The following is a 10,000-nucleotide window of genomic DNA, read 5'->3' on the forward strand; positions in this document are numbered from 1 at the left end:
AACGTGCTTTCACTTCACTACCGAGCGCAGCTCTGTGCGCCTTGGGTATGTGCTGTGGTTTGCTGTGGTGCTCTTATGTTTACTGTATTGAAAGTGTTTTGCGTAGAATTATTATTATTATTATTATTATTATTCAGTAGTTTTATTTTTATAACGTGCTTTCACTTCACTACCGAGCGCAGCTCTGTGCGCCTTGGGTATGTGCTGTGGTTTGCTGTGGTGCTCTTATGTTTACTGTATTGAAAGTGTTTTGCGTAGAATGTGTGCAGTACCCAGTAGTGCAATTTTCTGTATGTTATATATATTTGTAAGTCCTGGTGTTTTTGTTATGTATTTGTCTGAATATTTTTTTATTATACCTAAGGCACCTACTATGATAGGAATTGTTTCTGTTTTTAGATTCCACATTCGAGTTATCTCTATTTCCAGGTCTTTGTATTTTGAAAGTTTTTCCATTTCTTTTAGAGAAACGTTGTCATCTGCTGGTATTGAAACATCAATTAGAAGGCATTTTTTTCCTTCATGATCTTTGACAACTATATCTGGTCTATTTGCCTTAATTTCTCTATCTGTGTGTATTGGCATATCCCAGAGTATGGTTGCTTTCTCGTTTTCTGTGACCTTTTCTGGCGTGTGTTTATACCATCTTTTTTCTGTTGCTATTCCATAATGTTGGCATAGCTTCCAGTGTATATAGATCCCAGCTCTGTCGTGTCTGTGAATATATTCCTTTATTATTATTATTATTATTATTATTATTATTATTAGGCGCAGGAGTGGCTGTGTGGTAAGTAGCTTGCTTACCAACCACATGGTTCTGTGTTCAGTCCCACTTCGTGGAACATTGGGCAAGTGTCTTCTACTATAGCCTCGGGCCGACCGAAGCCTTGTGAGTGGATTTGGTAGACGGAAACTGAAAGAAGCCCGTCGTATATATGTATATATATATGTATGTGTGTGTATATGTTTGTGTATCTGTGTTTGTCCCCCCTAGCATTGCTTGACAACCGATGCTGGTGTGTTTAGGTCCCGTAACTTAGCGGTCCGGCAAAAGAGATCGATAGAATAAGTACTAGGCTTACAAAAAATAAGTCTTGGGGTCGATTTGATTCGACTAAAGGCGGTGCTCTAGCATGGCCGCAGTCAAATTACTGAAACAAGTAAAAGAATAAATTATTATGGTGGTGAGCTGGCAGAATCGTTAGCACGCCGGGCGAAATGCTTAGCGGTATTTCGTCTGCCGCTACGTTCTGAGTTCAAATTCCACCGAGGTCGACTTTGCCTTTCATCCTTCCGGGGTCGATAAATTAAGTACCAGTTCCGTATTGAGGTCGATCTAGTCGGCGGCCCCCCTCTCCCCAGATTTCAGGCCTTGTGCCTATAGAAGCAGGGATTATTATTATTATCATTATCATCATCATCATCATTATTATTATATTATTATTATTATTATTATTATTATTATTATTATTATTAGTAGTAGTAGTAGTAGTAGTCGTGTTTATTTGTTTGTTTGTCCGTGGACAAGATATCGCAAGAACCGCTGGATGGATTCGGATGAAACTTTCAGAGATTATTGGCCTCGTGACTGGCATGAACCGATTAGATTTTGGCATCGATCCGATACCGGACAAGGATACTGGATTATTTTTTCCTGCTTTTTTTTTTTTTTTTTTTTTACTTAATCTTTGAGAGCGGTCGGGTTCATTTTTAGTATTCTCGTTTGTTGGAGCATTCGAGTTTATTTCTGATATTCTCATTTTAAAAATCCATCTCTGGCAAATCGTTGAGAGAACGTTGGTGCTGCCTTGGCGGAGGTTTGCGCTCTCTGAGTACTCTTTATTATTATTATTATTATTATTGTTATCATCATCATACGACTTTGCCCTTCATCCTTTCGGATTGCTCCTGCAATCACTGGTATTGTAACCGCCTTGAAAGGTCGCATTTTCTCAATTTCAATGAAGAAATCTTTATATTTTAAGAACCTGTCAGATTCTTTTGCCGAGATATTATGATCACAAGGGATATTCATGTCAACCAATAAACAAAATTGTTTTGGTATTTTATAATAATATCCGGTTTATTGGTTTTGATGGTTCTGTCCTTATGTACAGAAAAGTCCCAAAGAACCGTTACATTGTCTCCTTCAGTTATAGCCTCAGAGTGGTGATAATGGTAATGATGATGATGATGATGTTTTTAAATTTTAGCACAAGGCCAGCAATTTCGGAGGAAGGGAGTAAGTCGATTACATCGACCCCAGTGTCCTGCTGGTATGTATTTCATCGACCATGAAAGGATGAATGGCGAAGGCGACCTCTTGCGGCATTTGAAGTCAGAGTGTAATGTGAGAAGAAATGCAGCTAAGCAATTTTTCTAACGTGCCAACTCACCGTCTTAATAGTAGTAGTAGTAGTAGTAGTAGTAGTAGTAGTAGTAGCAGCAGCAGCAGCAGCAGTTGTAATGTTAGTAGTAGTAGTAGTCGTAGCAGCAGCAACAACAACAGCAGTAGTGGAATCAAATTGTATTGATTTCTGATAGAAAATAATATATTTATCAGTTTTACTCTAAACCATTCTTAAGTGATAAATATCTTTGAAAATTATCGCTAAAAGTTTTGAGTCTAATTTTCAAATCAATTTCGGAATTGTATTAAATTTTTCTTATCACTTCGCTTTTTCATTCTGCACTCGCTTTTGTATTTTTGTCTGCACTCTACCGATGCAGTACATACATACATACATACATACATACATACGTACGTACGTACGTACATACATACATACATACATACATAATATATGCATTCATGCATGCATAAATACATGCACACACACACACGCACATGCACGCACGCACACACATACACACAGAGAAAGCGTCTCCATTTGTTCTTAGAAGTTTCTTCTAGGAGAAAGTAAACTCGTATAACAAAAACCTGAATTGCAGTTGGTTTATATGTACACATTTTCGAGATGTCGTAAAAAAAAAACCCTAGAGGCTTTTAGTGTGAATATTGAAGACTTGGATCAGATGACGGAAAATCGATCGATTTGGAAAGGAGTGATATATGATTGGTGTAAAGCATTTGAAGAACAGAGAATCGAACGTTGCATTTCATAAACGAGCATTTCATAAACAGGAGATGACTTAAAGCCAAGTTATTTTTCTGCCTGAAAATGTCTGTGACATCTGCTGTAGGTTTGCTTGTCCAGAGCCGGACAAACGGATCTCATGTCAACATTGCGAATTGAAGAGCTGACCTTCTGTAAAGAAGTGACAATCACCATATGTATGTATGTGTGACTGTGTGTGTGTGTGTGGGGGGGGGGGATGTGATAATGTGTACAAACATAGTAAAATCATGCGCATACTTAATCATATTTGATCATGAGCAAGGCGGCGAGATGGCAGAATTGTTAGCACGCCGTGTAAAGTAATTAGCAGCATTTTGTCGATCCTTACGTTCCGGGTTCAAATGTATGCATGTGCGTATATATCAATGAATGTGTGTGTTCTGGGTATAACTTTGAACTGCATCTGGTTGTGGGGCCCTGATATGGCAGTTCCAGGCTTTTGAGACGTGGTCGAGGTCGACTTTGCCTTTCATCATTCCGGGATCGATAAAATAAGAACCAGCTGAGCACTGTGGTCAATGTAATCGACTTAGCCCCATCCCAAGAATTGCTGGCCTTGTGCCAAAATTTAAAGCCAATATTTGCTCATGCACAAGGCGGTGAGATGCCAGAATCGTTGGCGCGCTGGGTAAAATGCTTAGCGGTATTTCGTTTATCTTTACGTTCTGAGTTCAAATTCTGCCGTGGTCAACTTTGCTATTCATATTTTCTGGGTCGATAAAATAAGTACCAGCTGAGTAATGAGGGTCGGTGTAATCGACTTATTTCCTCACCCAAAATTGCTAGTGTTGTGCTAAACTTTGAAACCATTATTGTTATTATTATTAGTGGCGAGCTGGCAGAATCGTTAGCAAGCCAAGCAAAATGATGATGACGACGATGACAACCATTATGATAATGATGATGATGATGATGACGACGACGAAGACGATCATGATAATGATGATGATGATAATGACAACGCCGATGACGACGACGATGATTATGATGATGATGATGATGATGATGATGATGATGATGATGACGATGATGATGATGATGATGATGATGGTGGTGGTGGTGGTGATGATGATGATGACGATGATGATGATGATGATGATGATGATGATGATGATGATGATGATGATGATGATGATGAAGAGGCGACGACGATTATGATGATGATGATGACGACAACGACGATTATGATGACGATGATGACAATGACGATGACGATTATGATGACGGTGACGATGATGATGATGACGACGACGACGATGAGGACGACGATGAAGACGACAACGATGATGATGATGATGATGACGTTGATGATGGCGACGACGATGATGATGATGATGATGATGATGATGTGTATGTAAAGGAAGAACACATTACACAGTGATTGATACACACGCGAGAAAGAAATGAAGCGCTTGATTGAAATTCATTCGATTAGGATCGATCTGTGGCTAAACAAAAGCAACAAGTCTGTGTACAGTGATTGGTGCTCAGAAAAAATCTTTGTACAGTCTCGGACCAAATATCCGGCCAGCATGTGACCGGAAGTAGCCCGGATGTTTGGATTTTCTGATTTTCCGATTTTCTGGAGACAGTCTAAATATACACATAAAATGTAAAATAAAATATGAAAGTCTAAGAACTAAATTATAATTAACAGATTCAAATCAATACATTTCTAAAGCAGAGTCTGTTCGATATTAATTAATTGACTTAAAATTCTTAGGATGACAATTAAATGAAGGAAGGTAAAGAGCATGACTTTATTTCACAGATAGATGTACAAATTAATATTCTAAAGCAGAGTACGTTTAACCTTTATCGATCAACATAAAAAAGTAAGGATCAAAGTTATTTTTAACACACCGTAAAATGCATAATATTGCACAGTATTTCCGGATTTCTGGAAGCTGGAGAAGAAGTACGACACCGTATTTTAAATAAACGAACAAACCCCATGACATTAAATATCCAATTCAAACAATGAGAATTAAAAAAACTTACATGCAAAATATTCAAGCTAATAGCTTAATTTAGTGATTGCCGCAAAACGAAACAAAATCCCAGCAGTGGATTTGAGCTCAAAGCCTCTCAATTCTTATCTCAGTATTATATCCACTCATAAAATTCCTTTTTTAATATTCTAAATACGATCCATACATTAAATCAATATTATGTCAGATCTCCCGATTAAAACAAAATGGCGAATCTTTATTAAGTTTTCCCGCCAGAATTATCGCTTCTATCTTATCGTGGATGTGTGACGGGCAAAGCCAATATTAATTTTCATGCTACCATCATATGCTTGAGTACTTCTCTGTGAGTTCGAGTCTCCATGGAAATCTACTTTCATCAATTCATGAAATGTCAGTATAGTCTATCGTCCCTAGGTGGCAACGGTTAAAGTCCACAATTCCTAAAGCATGCATACAAACACACATAAGCATGCACACGCACAAGCTAAATAGAGACCTTCTACGTGCTCAGTCAACCTGCTAGAAATAGCAGTCAAATCTCACAATATTACGCACTACTGTCTTAAAAAGACTTGTTGAACAGTGACAATATCTGAAAATCTGAGATGGCCTTATCATGGTGAAGGACGAGTTAGAAATAACTTACAATTCCCGCCAATTAGAATGAGGCATGTATGTATATATGTATGTAGTATTAAAATGAAACCATTAAAGTGAAACTGTCATTACAGTATCGAAATGTGATTGTTTCAGTTTTGATACTGAAATAGTTTTCTTTTACTGTCAGTGTTTCTCCTTCCCTTCTTTTTGTATTTGTTGTTGGATTGTTCGTAAAGGTTCATAAGAGAAAGTCGGAGTTGAAAGGATTTGTATTAGAAAAAGGAAATTAGATTTTATTAGGGAGAAAATGTTTACTCGTGTAGTTTTATGGATTCTATTCGTTATTAGGAATTTTTTGGAGTGAAAAAATGACGCAGTGACCTAACAAATTGTATTTAGAAAATTAATTGCGATTGTTTAATCCAAGAAATTTGGAATTGTGTAAATGTATGAATTTTAAACATACACACACACACAGAGAAAATCTGCCTTTTATAGTATAGATACAGAATGAGAGAGAGAAAGAGAGCGAGGAAGATAAACAGACAGACTGACAGACAGACAGACAGACAGACAGACAGACAGACAGACAGACAGACAGACAGATAGATAGATAGATAGATAGATAGATAGATAGATAGATAGATAGATAGATAGATAGCTATTGCTTTAGACATAGAGATAAATGAAGGTAAAAATGCGTACACATTTAGCGACATCATCAGCAAGACCGCAGATGAGATATTTGTTGGAAATAACTTCGTTTATGTACGGTAGTGACTGGCACCTCGAAACAGATTTGCCAGAAAATTTATTACATTTTGATGTTTACAAAAACCATTATTTTGCTTTACGTAAATCAAGAGAATACACAAATGATATTATTTCGAAGAACTTCCTCTTTTGCTGTCATTTAGATGACATAATTACATATGTTCATAATTTTTACATGCGCTTCTTTTATAGAAAGATAATTAGGTTCAGCGTAAACGAATATATTTTATCATTATATTTGTCTTGATTGATATAATGTAGAATGTTGGCGCGTTGGCGGTCGAGCCTTCGGCACAGAATATAATGTATTTCTCATCGTTAATGGAATGCTAAGGAAAATGAATTTGATAGTGAACATGAAAACTCTGGGAAGTGTAGCTGTTAAAAGAGATAGCTTCTAGGGTGAATCTATCTTCTTTTTGTTATTTATTATCGTACTAATACCAACCTCAGTGACACTCAGATGAGTCAATATGGCCTACAAGTTAGAGAGAAAGGCATCATCCATACATCTTCTATTTTTTGTGTATGACTCAAAGGATGCTTGTAGAGTCTGAAAAGATATCAATTTACTTTTTACAAACAGTTATAGCCTTTTGCTGTGATATTGGTTTCAAAATTTGGCTCATGGCCAGGAAGCTCGGAGAGGGAGTAAGTTGATTACATCGACTCCAGTCCTGAACTGGTACTTATTTTATCGACCCCCAAAAGTATGAAAGGTGAAGTCGACCTTGGTGGAATTTGAATTCAGAACGTAAAGACGGACGAAATGCTGGTCAGCATTTTGCCCGGGATGCTGACGATTCTGTCAGCTCGCCGTCTTATGCGTGTTGCAGCGATATTGGGATGGAGTTTTGTGTCTCACAATGTGTGATTTTAGGTATGAAGAGGGGGAGCGAAGAGACCATTTTAATAGAATAAACTTATGAGAACGGGTTGCAGAACCTGATGATAGTTCAGTTGCCGACGACCCGACCACGTGACAGGTTGTACTGGAATCCATGTTACCAGCAGCACTCATGAGAAACCTCCCAAGTGACCTGACATAAATACAACTATAAAGGCATCATAGAACTCTGTAACATTATGCATACAGAAGTGCGGAAAAAAGAAATTTGGCAAATGCAATCAACGCATGTTTCATTCGAATGCAAATGCCGTTCTTTCATACAAGATCAGAGGGCGATTACTTATTAGCATTTGTTTTTATTGCGTGAAAGAGGAACAAAGGCCAATAAACGAATAACCTGCAAAGAATGAAGAAGAACCATTTAAAATATGCTGTCAAAGAACAAGAAATTTCTTGTAATGAATTTGAAGAAAGCATACAAAAGGTGGATAATTGGTGAAAGAACAAAGTGCCAGGATAAAATGCAGCAGCATGGAATGTTCCATTGAAACATCAAGAATGCGAAAAATCATGAGTCATGAGGGAGGGGGGGGTCTTTCAAGGGCGGAGATTTAAAGAGAGAAAGTGAAGGTTTGTTGTTGGCGGCTGGTATAAATCAAGCTATTCCTTTACTTTTCCCTATACGTGTTTCAGTTATTAGACTGCGGCCATGCTAGGATAGTAGCTTGAAGTATTTTAGTAGAAACGAATCGACACCAGTTCTTATTTCTCAAACCTGGTACTTATTCTATCGGTCTCTTTTGCCAAACCGCTATAAGTTACAGGGGCATAAACACCAACACCGGTTGTCTAGCGGTGATGGGGAAAATCACAGACACATATATACGCACAGACCCACACACATATGTATATATATATATATATATATATATATATATATATATATATATATATATATATATATATATATATATATATATATATATATATATATATATATATATATATATATATATATATATATATATATATATATATATATATATATATATATATATATATATATATATATATATATATATATATATATATATATATATATATATATATATATAAAAGAATTTAATGCTCTTAGCTGAGTTTTTCCTTGGGGCTGGCCAGATTGGAGCAATATCAAGAATAACTAGCCGAAATTGCAAGGATAATCTGGATCTCGACTGAGGAAAGAAAACTCCGAATGACCTGTCCTTGTTTCCTTGTATCGTCTATCTGGATGTTTTGTCCCTTTTTTTGTATCACCTAACTGTCTGGACGTTTTGCGTCCTTGTCCCATTCTGTATTATATATATATATATATATATATATATATATATATATATATATATATATATATATACGACGGGCTTTTTTCAGTTTCCGTCAACCAAATCCATTCACAAGGCTATATTCGGCACAAGGTTATAGTAGAAGACACTTGTCCAAAATGCCATACAGTGGGATCGAACCCCGGATCATGTGGTTGGGAAGCAAGCTTCTTACCGCGCAGCCATGACATTCTATTTAGCATTCGATTTGATTTTAAATGGAGATCTCTTTCAGAAAAAGTTGACCCGTGCCGACGGAATCCTGTTGTTGACAGCAATCTCATTGTTGTTTATCGCTGATAATTTATAACTTAGATTAGTTCCACTACATGCGTTCCACTTGCCATAAATAGCTATACCCAGGTTTCGCTGTGTCTCTTATCTGTAGTCAGGCACTTAATCTTGTCAAGATTATTCTGGAAACTCACTTGTCTTGTATTTGTTGCCAGGTAACTAATGAAATCTTGAAGGAAAATAATGTTATTGTTTATAGCAGTAATACCTTCCGAATAACTTTGGTTAAAGATTATTTAGTTCTATTTTCTTCGTCAGATTTTAAGATAATTTCGGCTAGTACAATACAGAAAAGAATAACTGTCAAAAGAACCCCTTCCTTAACACCTTTCATTCTGCCCACAAATACAATTGTTTTACCATTTGTCGTCGTAGATTGTGAACCTTTATATATAAATTTCAGGAGGATACCGTTTTTGTTCTGGATGAGACTGCGTTCCAGGACATTCCAAAGTGATGAGAAGAGTCTGTTAAACAATATGAATTGAGGTGAAAACAATATGAATTGAGTTGCTGGATTGTGTTGCTGAATTGGATTTCAAGTTTATTATTTTGTAATTTGCTGCAAGGGAAACTCTTATTCTATCGCGCCTCCTCTAGATCGGTAGAAAATCTGAGGGAAATAAAATGACGTATCTAGAAAAAAATTTTTTTTATGGGAAGTAACGATGGTCTTGAATAATTTCTAGATGTAATATAGATGGCTTATTAGTCAACTAGTTTTTGAATTTGCTCAGAATATTCATTTTGAAATCTACAGCAGTGTGTGCTCTTCTGAAAGACAATGGTTACATCAGCAGTTGCAGGAATGTTGTGAACAAGCTCAAGTCGAAAGTTGAGCCTTCCGTGACTACAAAAATAAAAATAAAAGTTTTGCTTAAACATGATCAAGTTCAATGCTTTTCTCTTTTTCCAGTCTGATTTTAGCACCGCAGATAATGCGAACGACAGAATGTTGACTTAACCTTTATGTAGTTTTTATTAGTATATGTGAAGACGCGTGGC

This window comes from Octopus bimaculoides, chromosome 9, assembly GCF_046866305.1.
Source record: "Octopus bimaculoides isolate indiv1 chromosome 9, ASM4686630v1, whole genome shotgun sequence".
Classification (NCBI taxonomy): Eukaryota; Metazoa; Mollusca; class Cephalopoda; order Octopoda; family Octopodidae; genus Octopus; species Octopus bimaculoides.